Source organism: Salvelinus fontinalis, chromosome 23, assembly GCF_029448725.1.
Source record: "Salvelinus fontinalis isolate EN_2023a chromosome 23, ASM2944872v1, whole genome shotgun sequence".
In the NCBI taxonomy this organism is placed as follows: domain Eukaryota; kingdom Metazoa; phylum Chordata; class Actinopteri; order Salmoniformes; family Salmonidae; genus Salvelinus; species Salvelinus fontinalis.
Genome location: NC_074687.1, coordinates 34,663,272 through 34,680,913, shown reverse-complemented (window position 1 = coordinate 34,680,913; position 17,642 = coordinate 34,663,272). Strand labels below are relative to the sequence as shown.

The 17,642-nt window shown below is 41.3% G+C and overlaps 1 long non-coding RNA gene across 1 annotated transcript in view; it reads left to right on the top strand.

The window, feature by feature from the left end:
- The window catches only part of LOC129821192 (uncharacterized), a 70,495-nt gene extending 53,045 nt beyond the window's left edge, over nucleotides 1-17,450 (top strand). The window contains exons 4-5 of the long non-coding RNA XR_008754280.1: nucleotides 15,780-15,986; nucleotides 16,145-17,450. This is a non-coding gene — a long non-coding RNA (uncharacterized LOC129821192). The remainder of the gene's footprint in view (nucleotides 1-15,779; nucleotides 15,987-16,144) is intronic.
- Nucleotides 17,451-17,642: the final 192 nt, after the last annotated feature.

The following is a 17,642-nucleotide window of genomic DNA, read 5'->3' as shown; positions in this document are numbered from 1 at the left end:
TATAGCCCTTGGTTCTCTCCAGACCTGACTGCCCTTAACCAACACAAAAACATCCTATTGTGTTCTGCATTAGCATCGAACAGCCCCCGTGATATGCAACTTTTCAGGGAAGCTAGAGTCCAATATACACAGGCAGTTAGAAAAGCCAAGGCTAGCTTTTTCAAGCAGAAATTTGCTTCCTGCAACACAAACTCAAAAAAGTTCTGGGACAAGTCCATGGAGAATAAGAACACGTCCTCCCAGCTGCCCACTGCACTGAGGACAGGAAACACTGTAACCACCGATAAATTCATTATAATTGAGAATTTCAATAAGCATTTTTCTACGGCTGGCCATGCTTTCCACCTGGTTACCCCTACCCCGGTCAACAGCACTGCACCCCCCACAGCAACTTGCCCAAGCCTTCCCCATTTCTCCTTCTCCCAAATCCTGTCAGCTGATGTTCTGAAAGAACTGCAAAATCTGGACCCCTACAAATCAGCCGGGCTAGACAATCTGGACCCTTTCTTTTTAAAATGATCTGCCGAAATTGTTGCAACGCCTATTACTGGCCTGTTCAAACTCTCTTTCGTGTTGTCTGAGATTCCCAAAGATTGGAAAGCAGCTGCAGTCATCCCCCTCTTCAAAGGGGGGGGGGGGGCACTCTTGACACAAACTCCTACAGACCTATATCTATCCTACCCTGCCTTTCTAAGGTCTTCGAAAGCCAAGTCAACAAACAGATTACCGACCATTTCGAATCCCACCGTACCTTCTCTGCTATGCAATCTGGTTTCAGAGCTGGTCATGGGTGCACCTCAGCCACGCTCAAGGTCCTAAATGATATCCTAACCGCCATCGATAAGAAACAATACTGTGCAGCCGTATTCATTGACCTGGCCAAGGCTTTCGACTCTGTCAATCACCATATCCTCATCGGCAGACTGGATAGCCTTGGTTTCTCAAATGATTGCCTCGCCTGGTTCACCAACTACTTCTCTGATAGAGTTCAGTGTGTCAAATCGGAGAGCCTGTTGTCCGGCCCTCTGGCAGTCTCTACGGGGGTGCCACAGGGTTCAATTCTTGGACCGACTCTCTTCTCTGTATACATCAATGATCTCGCTCTTGATGCTGCTGAGTCTCTGATCCACCTCTACGCAGACGACACCAATCTGTATACTTCTGGCCCTTCTTTGGACACTGTGTTAACAACCCTCCAGACGAGTTTCAATGCCATACAACTCTCCTTCCGTGGCCTCCAATTGCTCTTAAATATAAGTAAAACAAAATGCATGCTCTTCAACCGATCGCTGTCTGCACCTGCCCGCCCGTCCAGCATCACTACTCTGGACGGTTCTGACTTAAAATATGTGGACAACTACAAATACCTAGGTGTCTGGTTAGACTGTAAACTCTCCTTCCAGACTCACATCAAACATCTCCAATCCAAACTTAAATCTAGAATTGGCTTCCTATTTCGCAACAAAGCATCCTTCACTCATGCTGCCAAACATACCCTTGTAAAACTGACCATCCTACCGATCCTCAACTTCGGCGATGTCATTTACAAAATAGCCTCCAATACCCTACTCAATAAATTGGATGCAGTCTATCACAGTGCCATCCGTTTTCTCACTAAAGCCCCATATACTACCCACCACTGCGACCTGCACGCTCTCGTTGGCTGGTCCTCGCTTCATACTCGTCGCCAAACCCACTGACTCCAGGTCATCTACAAGACACTGCTAGGTAAAGTCCCTCCTTATCTCAGCTCGCTGGTCACCATAGCAGCACCCACCTGTAGCACGCGCTCCAGCAGGTATATCTCTCTGGTCACCCCCAAAACCAATTCTTCCTTTGGCCGCCTCTCCTTCCAGTTCTCTGCTGCCAATGACTGGAACGAACTAGAAAAATCTCTGAAACTGGAAACACTTATCTCCTTCACTAGCTTTAAGCACCAGCTGTCAGAGCAGCTCACAGATTACTGCACCTGTACATAGCCCATCTATAATTTAGCCCAAACAACTACCTCTCCGCCTACTGTATTTATTTATTTTGCTCCTTTGCACCCCATTATTTCTATCTTTACTTTTCACATTCTTCCACTGCAAATCTACCATTCCAGTGTTTTACTTGCTATATTGTATTTACTTTGCCACCATGGCCTTTTTTTGCCTTTACCTCCCTTATCTCACCTCATTTGCTCACCTCAATTGTATATACTTATTTTATTTAAAAAAATGTTCTACTGTATTATTAACTGTAGGTTTGTTTTACTCCATGTGTAACTCTGTGTTATTGTATGTGTCGAACTGCTTTGCTTTATCTTGGCCAGGTCGCAATTATAAATGAGAACTTGTTCTCAACTTGCCTACCTGGTTAAATAAATGTGAAAAAAAATGAATACAAAATAAATAAAAATCAGGAACGTGCGTCAAAACCCAGGTGTGTACATATCCTGTACTGTCCATTAATAATTTTGATATGCTTTCTTATTGACGTTGGTAGCTTGTTACATCACAGCCGGTGTGTTAGCCTGCCAGCTTAACAACTAAGGTGGGTGTCTCCCTCCTCCCATATTGTGACATTTCGTCACTGCTCACAGATGCCTTCCCTGGCCCCATGCTGTGAGGTAACTGTTTGTTGTTGCAATTTCTGCAAAAAGGTTAAAAGAAGACTTAAGTCGATTTAATGCCACCAAATGCCACAAATCTGGAATGCCACATGAACTGAACAGATGTTAAGAATCTAATAAAAAAGGAGACATGAAAGGGAATGGCATGTTTTTCTTCAATCGTATTGTGCCCACCAGTTTGACCTCTGACTGAAGAACACGGTTTTGTCACACGCATGGTCAAGTGGTTGTGGAGCTGATACATGGCAAGGTGAATTAACTTGATTCTTGAACTTGAATTAATCCACAGTAGAAAGCCTCAAGAGCAATCTTCAAGTGTTTCTCTGTCTAATTCACGTTGGTATACCTCTCTATCAAAATAGAGGTGGTCAACATGTAACCTACACTTTTTTTACCGGTACTCTGGTAAGTGTAACAAAACTGAGCATTGAATGAAATAAGAATTTGGCATTTCATGAAAATAATTTCCTATTTCCTATTAAAGACCACTCTCACAGAAGAAATTCAATTTTTTCAACCTTCAGGCTAAGCTAACCATCATCCTCCACTGATAACCACCATCCTCTATCACATAGCAACAATGTAAAAAGATGCATTTGCTGGCACAGAGTACATCCAATATAAAATTATACATGTCTCAAGAAAGGGAGACACAAAATTACAGCACAAATGCTTCCATCGACAACATATAATTTAAGCCTCACCCAAAAAATTATTTCATGCCAAATTGTGTGGGCTCCTTTGAATGCTTTGCATAGGCAGGCTACAATTATCCAATTTCAAGGAAATGTCAGTAATGCCTCTAAAACCGATATTTGCCGTTCACCTCTAGTTTAACAAAACATATCAAAGGTCTTTTGACGAAGATCTCTTTTCCTTTAATGAGGCTCCAAGAGTATCCCGGGGCCTTAAAAAATATTGCTGTTATATATTGCTTATATAGGAAATTGCAATTCTTTACGTCCTTCATTTTAAGGTTGGATTGGGCTCTATAGGTCAACCTTGTTTGGTGATGGTAGTAGCCCCTGAAATAACAAACTGTTGCTAAAGAGAAAAAAGCCATAAGGGATTTGGGATGTTGAATAAAATCTGTGAAGGTGATGGTTAGAGTCCAACACGGTTTCAGTCCAGAGGTTTTGATGCTCAGTTTGAACTGCGACAGCCCCTGGATGTTATTGTGAGTGTAGCGAAATGCTTATAGGTTGGACTTGGCTAACACTCGCAATACCATCTGATAACCATGTGTATGTGACCAATCAAATTTGATTTGATTTGTACAGAACAAGACACGGACAATAAATGCCAAACGGCTGTACGGAGCAGAAGCTAGAGTTTGTTTTGTCAAAGAAAGACAGAGAGGCTTTAGGGCCACATCCACATGACTTCAGCTACACGATTAGTCACGCATGATCAAAAAGCTGCTCATAATATCCAGATGACTATCCAAGCTAAAAAAAAAAACGCCTTAATATGATGAATGAGGGTGAGGGCGAGGGTTAACCAGCTAGGGGGCATTGGAGTGGTACAGTAAGTCAGCTGTCGTGAGAAACTGTCACTTTAGTGATAGAGAAGCACTCTTGTATTTCTGCTAAAGCAGTGTCCACCCCTCCATGTGGCTTACCATAGGTCTTACAGAATATCGGAAGGATTACCAGAAACCAACTCCCTTATTAACTTGTCTTGCCTGGACAAGCTGTTCAATTTAGGGAGAACACAAAGCATCTCCTGGACTGAAGGCAATCTGACGGTACATTTGAAGCGCAATGTGCCTCTGTATCTCTTGTCTCCAACAGATTAGTTCAGATGCTCCTGGCCATTGGGTCCTGTATGGCTGCGCGCGAAAACATCACAGACACAGGTGGTGTCCCGTTCCCAATCTCCCTCATCCTTAAACGGCTTTGCAGCTGCCATCAAGAAAAAAAAGGAAAAAAGGAGAAAACATCTGTCCGGAGATTGCGTTTTTGTAAGACTGATTAACGAGCGTAAAGCCTCTGTTGCCAATCCCCCACCTTGTCGGTCTGAGTAGTTTCCAAGCATCGCCTGATGCCTGACGCAGGGCAGAATTTACACAGAAAGATATGCAAAATCATATAGGAATAACAGACCTTTCCTAAATCCCTAAATCTATATCCCTATGCCACAAATATTGTTTTCTGAGGTGCATTTGTCGCATGTATAATTCAGTAAAGACCACTATACCTCCAGTGTAGATAGGGAAAATAAACATTTATTTGCTCTCTGTTGCCAAAGAATACCACCAATAATGAGGTTCTCCCCCAAACAAGTAGTTGTGTTTTTACATTGACACCCAGCACTGTATTGCTGTACAAAATAAAGCTAGTCCATATAAACAAATATCCCAATTATTTATAACATTTTCTATGTTTAGGAATGCGTCAGGATATTGCTGGACAGAACTGAGAAAACATAATATATTTTAACTAATTCAAATATCAAAGAGAAATTTGTGTGTGAGTTTATGCAGGGCAGAAGTGGAAGAAGTGGAGGAGTTGTAGGCGGAAGATATACTGTACACCCACCACCTCTCTCCCACACTAGGGATTATGGGCCATGGTCTGCTGCCAAGATTATGTTAGGTAAGTCTGCAGAAGGAAACAAACAAACTGCAGGAAAAAAGGTGGCAGCTCTTGGGAACGTTGTGAGAGGTTTGAGGGCAGGAGGCCAAAAGGAAAAGAGTAGGCTATGAGAGTGAGATGAGCGGGAGGAGAACTGGAGGGGGGGATAGTTGATCTTTACGGGCCAGCTGTTTTCTCTCAGGTCCTCTTTGTAAGGAGACTAGCAGGTTGTTTCATAGCGCAGAGCTATTCATTATTTGACCCTGAGAGAGTTGTTGTAATGCTCCAGGTCGCCTTGAGCGCTTAAACCGGCTCCTTAGGCCCCATAGGCAGGAAATGCATCAGAAGGAGCAGGAGTTCATATAAGAGCATGGTTAGTTACAGTACAACTAGCATGCGTTCCCACCGGATAAAGGTGTTGAATCATTAAAAGTGTTAAAAACAGAGGCGCTCCAGGTCTCTGCATATCCAAAATCCCATTATAGTCTTCCTAAGTGGATTGGGTTTTTAGTCGGTAGAATATCAGCCTTTTATTTTACATGGAACCTGCTTTGAGAGCATCTGCTCTTAACACTATAGATCCTCAAGGTACAACAAAGGTGTAATGGCCGTAACATCTGCACCAGTAACTGGAATTAGCCTGTATTCTAGCTAATAAAAAACTACAACGCCATCATTCAAGGCTATTGATTCAAAGCAACCACAGGTATTCTGCATTAGTTTATCCACTCCTCCATAACTGTGTAATACTAGCACGTTCTTCTTACACAGTCTCATTACGCTGGAATACAACGTCCTAGAGTTTTTTTGTTGTATGTATGTCATTTGTATTATTGTTATTTTTGTTATTTCTCCCTATACACCATATAGATTGGTACAGAAGGTTATCCTACACAGAGATTAATATATTTCCTCCAAGATGCTTCTGATGACATGCAAACTGTCCAGAATGATGTAATCCCCCCAAGTAACATTTCAAAAAAGACAAAGGAAAATCTACCATTGCACACATTATCATAAATATTTCTACACAAATAAATACTCTTGAGACCTTTCATTCCTATGCTAGAATGACTATGTAGGCTGTCGTTACTAATGACCATGTCGCTATAGACACAGACTAATTATCATCAATTTATCAGCATGCCTTTGATTGAGAATGACATGGGTATCACGACCGGCGTGTTTGTTCATGAATCATTTGTTTTTTCCTTCCAACCCCCCCCCCCCCCCCCCCCAAAAGAACATTCCCTCTAATGAAGTACCAGGCCCTTAAGAGTACCTCATTTTGAGATTATGAAAGTGCAGTCAACTGACGACTTCAAAATCATCCAACAAGCATGACAAGTGCTGAGGGCAATTGTCTTTTGTGGGGCAGAGAAAATGGACCCAATTGGAGCATGTGCACATTCCAAGTCACACAAGTGACAAATTACTTTGTACGTTTCAATAAGAAGCCTCGGCCATGCCAGAATTCTTTCTTTTAAGCTGCAGTTTTAGTTGCTTGCAACTGATTTGCTTCTTTATTGCACCATAACCCCCCCACCCACCCCTGCAAATAATAAGCAAATCATCTGCAACTTGGTTGCATCCAATTGAAATGTTTTAACTTTGTGTAACTAGTTGCAAGCAACAGCCAATCAAAATGAATGCTTTTGTCACATGATCCATTCGAAGGTTCGGAACTCCGGTCTAGTTGTCATGTCAACAACACAGCTGTCAGTGCTGCATGAATCTTGATCAAGGTGGACAGAAAAGGCATTACCAAAACTGGAGCTGTATAAATAAATACTGGAATCAGGGCTAGTTCAGGTTTATGTACTGTACATGGTTTGGAAGTCAATTAAAATATTTTTTTAAGTGAACCCAGACCTCTCTCTGACCAGTTTCAACTGGTTAGCTTGTTGCTAGCTATCTGGCTAACTTAATCAAACAGTGCTGGCAATTTCATTTTGTCTAGCTAGCTAAATTGTACTGCCAGCATTTTTTGTAAATCAATACTTATTCAATAACGAAATAGTTTGAATAAACAAATTATTTGTGAAATCACAATGCAATGCAGCAGATGACATGCGGTGAGTTTAGAATTTTCAAACAATATGACAGAAGCAGCTTCAATTTGATTAGCTGTTGCATGCAATTTTAATTATGTTTTGAGTTGATTCATGTAACAGCATAGTTGCTTGAGATGATGTCACTTGCAACCTGCAACTGCAACTAAAATAGCGTGAAAGATGCTTTGTGTAACTCCAGCCTTACACAGTGAGAATGAGAGCGTTCAGGATGACATCATAGATCTCTATGGCTCTGCGCTAGCTGGAAGTGGTGAATGTAACAGCTGGTTTTCATGTCACTCACACAGCCTCTGTAACGTCCCATCAGGTACTCTGACTTATGAGGGGCCGCATGCGGCTCAACATCCCAGGAAAGCTGGGAAACGTAAATGTTATGCCTTGTTTGGAGTCACCAAGGCGTACGCTCAGGGAACATCCAGCGTGTTTCTGATTTTCATACCTACATCGGAGCGGGTAACCAAACCCAGATGTGTTTAAGCACAAAATGCATTTTTACTCCCATTGTACTTTTTTGTAATATGTTCCCTCCAAAGATGACTTCAGGTCACTGGCCTGTGGCTCAGCAGATACAACAGCGAGTTGATTTATTTGAGTCACTTAATCCCTTTGTTTGCACATCCTTTGTAAACATATGCTAATGTCGTATTTTTAAAAAATAAAATTTTACTGCTGAAATTTGTCCAAGAAGAAAGCAGAAACACCCTTTCTTTGAACAAACGATCTCGGTATTGATTTGTCTTTATACTGTAAATCAAACCAGTCCGCCTGTAAAGCCTTACTTGCATACTGAGAAGTGACAATATAGTAATCATCAAGCATGTGAGGTCATCAAACATGCAAGATTCCAATCAATCAAATTGAGTTGATTGGTTTCTCTAAGCCTCAAGATTTCCACTTATTCAGAACCTACACCCCTACCCTCTTTTTCTCTCCTTTGCCATTAGCTGTCACTTACTAGTCACACTAAAGCTGGAAGAGTTGTACATGTTCCCGGTGATGTCACAGGCCCCTTGAGCTCCTAGCTCCAGCGTGGGAGACGAGCGAGGGGAACTTGTGAAGCTTAGGAGTGTTATGATAACATGAATCAGGCCCCCGGGCAATGTCCTCTCCACATTCTGACATTCAGAGCACCTAGGGGGTCGTTACTTCCTGTGTTCCTCCACGGGGAGGGATGGGAAGGTCCCAGACAGGAAACTGCCCTGTCCGATCGCCAGATTGTGACGGCTCTGAGAAAACAGGGGTGTTTGGCTTTACTCTCTCTTTCCCAGGAAGAAGGGATGTCATTCCTCCTCTCCACTCCATCACTCGGGTATTAATGTATCACTATTTCAAGGTCAAGGTCTCTTGTCAAGAGAACATCACATACCTTTGATTACTGTGTTTTTCTTTTCCCACAATATGGTTTACTTGAAATAGACAGACACTTATGGTTCCAAAATGTTTTGTCACTTAATGGTGTTATTTTATGTCATTCACCTTTGTGTATCACCTACTCTGTACCATAAAGTCTGTCACTGCATTAGCAAATGCTAGTGGGGATCCTTTCATACACCTTTATGTTCCATCCATACAAAACCATAACTACTAATGCTACATTCTTTGCTCTTGAAGTCATATGCACATGTATAAATGATTAACAATTCATGTAAGGCCAGTGCAAGACATGCAAATTAAGGAAATTGCTGTGTTTATTTTCATGTTTCAATATTATCTCTTAGATCAACATCTTAATGAACTCACCTACATTTTGCTAATCATAGACAGTACATAGCCTATATGAGAGCTGACATGAAAGCTGCTGTCTTTTAATTAAGTGACAAGGATTCAGTTGATTGTTTGCAGAAACTAGTGCTTTGAAGTGAACCTGCAAATGAATAGCTGTATGTATAGGTGTTGTATTCAGAGATATGGATTTTCTTATTTATGGGTTGCACATTTCGTCACAATATTGTTTTGAACATTAATTTTAGGACTGATGCCCGACTGAGCATTCTACTCAATGCATTGTCAATTGGAGCTGATAAAGATTTAATCAAAAGTACACTACTGTGTAAAAAATTTTTTTTTAACTATGGCTCGGAAATACAATGAGATTTCTAGAGGCAAATAATTAGTAGGATAATTGTCACAATTTTGACTTTAGATGCAGTGTAACATTAGCTAGCTAGCTAAGATTGAGGGAGTTCAGATTTTAGCTAGCTAATGTTGGTATTGCAAGCTATTTTTGACGAACTTTGCTAGCTAATGACGACATTGCTATCTGTCTAAAGTAAGTTTGACATTATATATTTGCCTACTTTAGCAATGTCATCATATTTCCAGGCCACTATAGTGTAATTTAGACTAAACATTAATTAGCCCCCGTTCGGGATGAGTGGTCTTATCACAACTTTTGGCCACCACTATGGCAGAGGGTGGCTTGTGAACGTTGATAACAATGGCATGATGCCTACCAAGTGATGGAGGTGCAACCTATGATATTGAGATGTAATTCACTGTAATGTAACATATTTGTGTCACTTTCCATTCCAAAGTGACCCTGTCTTGTGAAGAGGAAGATGAGTGTAAAATAACTCAGAGAGCAGAGCTTTCAGTGTCACTGCTGTGTTTAACAGAGAGCAGAGCCCCACGGGAGTCAGCCTAATGGCGGTGTGTGTGTGTGTACAGGAGGGCTCTGTAGTTCCTCCTCCCACGTAGGTCAGTGGGAATACATTGGGGCTACATCCTGGACTCCACGTAGGGGGAGGAAAAATAAATACAACCCCAAAAACGCGTCTGGGATCTGAAGCAGGAATGCGGCAGGGCATGGGAATTGCACTCGCCCAAGAGGATACTTTGGCCGGGCTTGAAACGCCAGCTAACCGTCGGGAGAAACCCCCCCCCCCTGCCCCCGCCACACAGACAAATCCTCGTCCGCCACTATCGGCCTGCCCAGCGGCACTCGCAAGGAGCTTGAGAAAAAGTGCGTGGGCGAAGACCTCGCTTATATGTGCAGGGTTGCTTGATTTGACTACAGCCCCCCCTCCCTTCATAAACACACATATACACACACTGCGAAACACACACCCCATGTCCCTGCCCTCCTCTGTCCCCTGGGACAGTCTAAAGTACTCTGAGCAGGAAGGCCTACAAACAGGGCTCAGACAGCTGCCCAGCACTCCTGATAATTTATTCCAGAGAAAGAGAGAGCTACAGACAGAGAGAGGAGGAGAACAAGAGGAGAGGCATAGGTGGTGTCGGAGGATGACGGTGCATTTGGTCCATCGGTGTTCGAAGAGCACGTGGTTCCCACGGTGGGAAGGTCTACAGAGGTTAGACATTCTGACTAGACTGGGCAGACACTGGCTAGAATGATGAGCCTGGGTCGTGCTCTAAGAGACCCAGACCCAGAGATAGCAGTGGCCGCTCATTAGTTTTGACAGGCCCTGTTAGGATGGATGGAGCGACTACCATAAACAGTGTTTGGTCCATGGGAGAAGACAACACTGTGATGACAAGCTGAACAGCCCCTAAACTACATTCATGTCATGTCACTGACTGACCCTGAGAAAGATTCTGGACTTTCATTCAGGCACTAAACGTTAAGAGTGTTTGAACACAAAGGTCCCAAAGCCCTCTAATTGACTGATTGAACCAAGGCCAAGATATCTTCCACTGTAACTCTGAAGAAATCTTTCCGGAAAGACAGCATTCTCTTCTAATTATTTGATTATGAAAATGAAAACTTTAATTAGGATTTGATGTGATGTAATCGAAATAAACAAACAATAAAACAACATCTAAGTTAAACAGGGTGATATGCCAAGGGAGAAATAAAAGCTTTCAGTAACGAAGGGGGAAAACCCAACAAATGAATACTGCCCTGATTATGTGTGAACTAGAAGTTAATTAACAAACTGTTAATTGAAAACAAGGTTTATAATTATTAAAGTACCAGCAGAAACATAATTTCACCCCAATATGAATAATGTACAATCAGTTGTTCCTATAAGCGATTCTTCTTCTCTAAGAGTTAATTTCATTATGCTAATAAGGATCTGGTCCTTGTCGAACGTCCACTTTGATCCAGTCTAATTGTCATGATCATCAAAGACTTAGTCGCCACTTGCCGGGAATAAATTCTATGTTTTTTCCCCCTCTTTCATTCTGACTGATATGCAAATGAGATGGGAGCTAGGTAATTAAAATTGTATGTGTCTCGGTATGTTTAACGGTACGGGGAAATGTTAGTCCAACTGGCTGTGTTCGTTTTCGTTTCAAAGTCTAGCAGCCAGGGAAAACTAAGAGCAGAAATTAAAAAGGCAAAAAGTACACTCAGATGAGTAGAAGATGAAAGTGCAGCAGATCCTTAGCCTCAACGTGCACTGTGAGAGCAGAGGGGTAAGATCTTTTCTTTATTGTAATCTGTTTAAATTTGCCACATTAAACCTTTGTGAGTATCACACCAAAAAACTCCCCCCAGCTAAGATGCAGCCAAGATGTGTGTTTCCTATTTACCCCAAACATGAGACCAGAGCAGTCCAGAGGGAAAATACATATCTGAGAGAGGTTGTCCCAGTGTCTCAACAATACAACAGGGGGCCTATTACATATTTGTACATAAAAACACTGAGAATATTCACATTACACTGTAACAAACATCCTTCCCCCAAGTTTAATTATTCAAAGATGTATTAACTCTAGTAAGCAGTGTGCTGTGTCATACCTGTGAAACCCAAACCTTAACACGGACTCTTTACCCTTACACTAACCCAATTCGAGCTCTACCCCTTACCATTACTCTAACCCAAACCCTGTGTGCATGACTAGTAATGTGTAGTACTAACCCTGTGCTACTGTGTATTTTCTTTGTGGTCTGGGTTTAGGGCAACAGTACTGAGCTGGAATGGTCTTGGACAGCAGGCCTCAGTGTATAATAGTTTTTAAGCTACAGCTGAATAGTATCCTCTCAAGGGAAATTGTGCCCCAATTTCCTAATCTGTATTTGATGCAGCTTGTCTGTCTGATTCTCTTCCAGATCTCTTTAATTTTACCATTTGTTTAAATCACCTCAAACAGCTATTTAACTTTATCTGATGCAGTCTCATTAAAGAAAAATGTCTGGTCATTCCATGTGAACGAGAACAAAAGCGTGGGACACTATTTCTGTCGTCTTGTTCAAAATAAAAGTATTCTACGCTTTCTCCTCCTCTAAGATCTGCTCTTTGACCTCCTTGTGTATCATCTTGTCTCCTATATTAAATATTTATTCAAATATCACTCAGCAACATACTCACTGTGACTCAGCTCTGGCTCGCAACTCTAAGTGCTTCTACAAGCCAAGTTACGGTGGGTGAGTACGTCTGAGAAATATTTGTGATATTGAAGGCCAGCCTACTGTACAATCTGCTGTTAAATAAAGGTTAAATAAAATAAATGTAAAAAAATGAAGCATACTGTACTATTGCATAATATTGTATCATTTAATTTTCAGCAGATTGATAGACACTCATACTGTGCTGTTCAAATGAAGAATGAATTACAAAAGACAAAAAACGTCACGCTTGCATAAGTTTCCCGTTTCCTGTACAACTTGCTGCATGCCTCTCAGCCGTCCCATGATCCTCCTCTTTGTTTACCCAGGGCACTTGTTTTCATTGTGTGCATGCAGCATCACGCCACGTAGGTGAACGCTGGCAGATTGTGCTTACCTTTTAAGTCCCGCATTAGATGGTGGCGAGAAAAAAAAGCCTCTTACACACCAAAATGAAAATCCTCTGTCTGTTTGAGTGCTTAGGAAGCCGGCCAAATATACTCAGGTATCAGAGCGTTGGCTCAATAACCCCTGCAGGCTATGACGAAACATCATCGCCACCTCTCACATCTCGCTCGCTCTCTCTTCCTCCCTCTAGTAACTCTAGCGGCACTCCTGGTTTGGACAAACACTCCCTGGCATGTGTGGTAATTAATTAAAGAGATGAATTAGAGCAGGCCGTTTCTAATGCCGACAGGGAGTGTTGATACGGGCTCTGCGAATGGGGAGCTTTGGGCAGAAATGGATCATTCTGGGGGTTTATAAATGTAATGTAGAAGTGAGGATAGGGATAAAGCCTAATTCCCCTCAGCTCATCGGAGCTCTTTTTATCCTCCTGGTACTGTGCTGTTCTCGTATGTCTCCCATGTCTATGCCAAACAACCAACCTTAATGAGGTGAGCTCACATACATACAGTAACTCTGTGCACACTCCACAATAGCTCAACCAACCCTTCACAAACACTACTCTAAGCAGGGCTTGTGTTTAAAAACATGACAATAGATAGATGATGTGTTAAGAGACCTATAAATTAAGGACCTTGGTTATTAAGCCCAACGACATTAGGCTTTACTACGTTAGGCAACGGTGATGCATTAAAAACAGTGAGAGCGCAGGTTAAGTGCTCTGTAATACGCCTGCCTCTCTCTCTACTGAACCCTCAGATAAGCTTGTAACAGATGTGCCGGGTGTTTACTATTGTTTTCTCTATTTGCAATATGATAGATACAAATGTTTCACTCTCTCTTAATAGGCTTTAATATTCCCTTTTGGATTTACCATTTACCCCCTGTCTTAAACCCACTCATTTTACCTCAGTTAGTGTGTGTGTGGTCTTATAGTTGTGAATCTCTATACATTATCCTGGCAAATGTAATGTGCAATGTGGGTTATGGTTAGGGAATGTGGAAACAAAAACACAACTACCTTCTGAACAGGCCTACAGTACCTTTTAAGGTTTTGAGTGGTAAAATACAGGCTTGGGCAATGTACCATATATACCGGGTATTTCAAAATACCCACAGTATGATTTTCAATACTGTCAAGACAATGTTTTGCTGGTTTTTCATACATTTGAATATTTGTTATTTTTAAATAAATACTTGCAGTCAACTTGTGCACTAAGTTAATAGATAAAGTAAATCACTTTCTTCATTTTGCCTGTTGCATTATTTTTTCATTGTGAAACCATTCCCCAAAGCAGCTGATTGAGCCAGTCACATGGTGTTTGTATACAAAGAGCACACAGAGCAAATGGAAGCTTCGAGCAGGGCAAGATAGCTGATCAAGTTACACTGGAAATGCACTACTATGGAGGAAAACCGGGTTGTGTCATCAATGACTTGAGGCCTATTGGTTAGCTTAGCAACGACCACAAAGGTTAAAGAAAGCTTCAGAACATTCAAAAAATGTGTTTTGCTTGATGTTAACATGCTATATTTTGGGGTTAAAATCCTATTTGTGTCATCTTGACTGTCTGTATAATAGATCCTTTACTACAGCACTGAAAATGTACAACTTTGACTTGAAGAATATCTCTTCTGTACTATAAACATTTAGCTAGCTAGCTGCCCATTGGCAGCTGGTTAGATGGGCAGCTAGGAAGGTTGGAACGGCATAGCTAGCTAGCTGACATTACAGATCGACAAACAAGGCAAAAAGTATAATGCAGGCTAAATAAAGCTAGCTTGAAATCTTAGATGGATTATGAAACTAATATGTAATTGGAAAATAGTTAGCTAACTAGCTAGCTTTCAGTCTTTAGGTTGCTTGAAAGTTGTCAAGTTCAAAATGATCAACAGCTTAGCAGCTTGATCACTCACTTTTGGCTGTGCAGTCCATCCCAACCGTAAAACACATGTTTAGGTTATTCAAACCTACTGTCGGTTACACAGAAGTAACATTTTTGTGAAAGTTGTCACTTCAAGGTTTAACCTCTGGGGGGAATGATATTAACAATTGTGATTTCCGTTGTGAGAAGGAAGGAAGCAAAGTCTCCTCCCTCACAAAAGGAAACTCTCAGCCAAATCCCTCCCTTCCGCTAATTTCACCTGTGTTCATGATCCGTGTAGACACACGCACAAAGCAGTAAACATGGAAGAAGTGAATGAGGAGGTTTTCAACACAGCTATTTCAAAACATAGCAGTGTCCATTCCATTTTATCGTTTAATCCACTGCAACAGTTGTGCTTCAAAAATGTTGACTGACAAAGGGGACTTTTTGAATGCTTGCCAACTGGCTGTGGCAAAAGTTTAATATATCAAGCGATGTATGGAGAAAAGTTATTCAAACAACCGTGTTCATCGGTTGATAGGACTGGCAGGGGATGAAGTGCACACTGTTGTCTACATTTCAGATGAACTCCTGTCTAGCCATTGCTATTGCAGCTAACTAACTAGCTGAGTTGAGTTCAACATAGCTAGCTAGCTAAGTGGACTGTAGCTAGGTTTCTAGAAAAGAACAACTAGCTATATAATTGCTAGCAACATTTTAAAGACTAGTTACTGACTACTGAACACTTTTTGTCAAACTACTTTGTTTCCCTGCCTGTTTATTGATGCATTGGAGACTGAAACAGTTAAATATAGCTAAATGCCTCTCCTGATTTTACTGCAAATAGGCTGTGTTGTTTTGATATAATTTGTGCACATTAGTTAGCTAAATTACTGACTGACTAGGCTTATTCTTATTCATGTTTTTGTTGTTGTTGTTGCATTTCAGAAGCAGCTGACAGACCAGGGCCCATAACACTGCGGATTTAGGTTCAATTTAGCCTTATAGATCACAATGAATATGATTACAATGACAAGGGGGAGCTGGTCCTAGATCGCTATTCCTACTCTGAAGCCGCTTTGTGAATACGGGCCCTGGAAGAAAGCTGTTGCCCAATTCCTTGCACAGCAGTCGTTTCACCACAGGACCCTAGAGGTATTACAGTCAATGCTTATGAACTGAGTATAAGTGAATTTCCATATATCAACGACACTTACAAATAGGTTGAATTGTTCAGCAACATGTGCAGTAAATGCTAACATGGCTTTGGTGATGAAAGGTACATAATGCATTTATTGTCATCTCCCTATCAGGCCACTGCATGCTGTGACATGGGCCTGGATGATGACAAATGTTCTTCAAGCTGCCTGATTGAATACTGGGGCGTTCAGTGCTACTGGAAACAAGTTCCTTACCAGGGAGCAAAGCAAGAGTCTCTCTCACAGCCATTCTGTCAACATGTATTGAATGTAACCACTCAAGTTTATGTGAATGACTACTGGCGAAAGCACTGACTTATATTTACTTTGTCTATTTGAACCATTCTTCAATCTTGACTGAGATACATATTTTAGTTCACACGCCTTTGTGACGTGTCTGATAAACATGAATAAAAATCTATTCACCCTTGCACTGATTTTAGAACTTTTGAATCATAAGCTGTAAGTGTTGTCTTGATATTGAAATTACCACAGAAATACAAAAGATGTCATAAAAAGTGAAGACCAACGTGCCAAACATGCTATGAAAAGTTATTGTCTTGTAATTAACAAACTGAAAAAGTAAAATGACATGTTTATACAAAACTTTCTTGCATTTGGCTATCCCCAAAATGTGGCCATTGAAAGGGTTAGTTAGATAGTTACATCCTCAGGGAACTGTCTGCGGATAGCTGAAAACAGGGTGGCAGGTATTTTGATGTGCCGCTCTAGAGTTCCATAACCCAGAAGACTCAACTGGGGATAGGGGGATGGAACACATGTTCATTTTTATGAAAGTCTGGAAGACTTTTACAGGGAGGAGATAGATGCCACCTTTCTACAAGGCAGGACATTTATCTGCATCCAAGTTCAGGCTTGCTACAAGCAGGAACATAGAGCACTCCGTGCCCTTCTTAAAACAATTCCATATAGCTTAGTAGTAACCTCCCTCCCTCCTCCCCCGGCTTAGACAGTGTTAGACTTTTATGGGCTAATGTGAAACATGGCATTTCATGAAAATATACATGTAGAACGAACAGTCCGTCTTTAGTTTTTCCCCAGGGGTACAATAACTACTGTTCACAGGGCTTGAAATCCCTTCGCCGGTTTAACCCTTTGACACATAAGAACACACATTGTGATCATTATACAATGGTCCCTGCAGCGTACACTCAAACCGGTATGATTAGAACACTTATTTAGAACGTCCAGATACGATCGATGCAACAGTCAGCTTTTGAGCTGGCCACACTGTTTTTTAAAATAAATATTTTGCACAAACACAGTCTTTGTAATGTTGTTTTCCCATAATATGAATTAGCTAATAGCAATTACTATTTACAATTCAACACATTACAGGCAATGTTCTCTCAAATTCTTTATGGCACATTGCAAATTTCAGGTCTGCTGAGCACAAATTCTGTGCAACTTCCAGCACGTGTTTACTGTGAACATTGAGACTGTACCCACTTTAAATTATAGTTTCAGACAGTGGTCAAGTAGGCTCCTTTGGCTATTTGATCATAAGTTGGCCTACGAGAGTGGCCAACTATCAAAAACAATGGAGAAAATGCATCCAATAACATTTTAACATGGACATAGCTGTTCTATC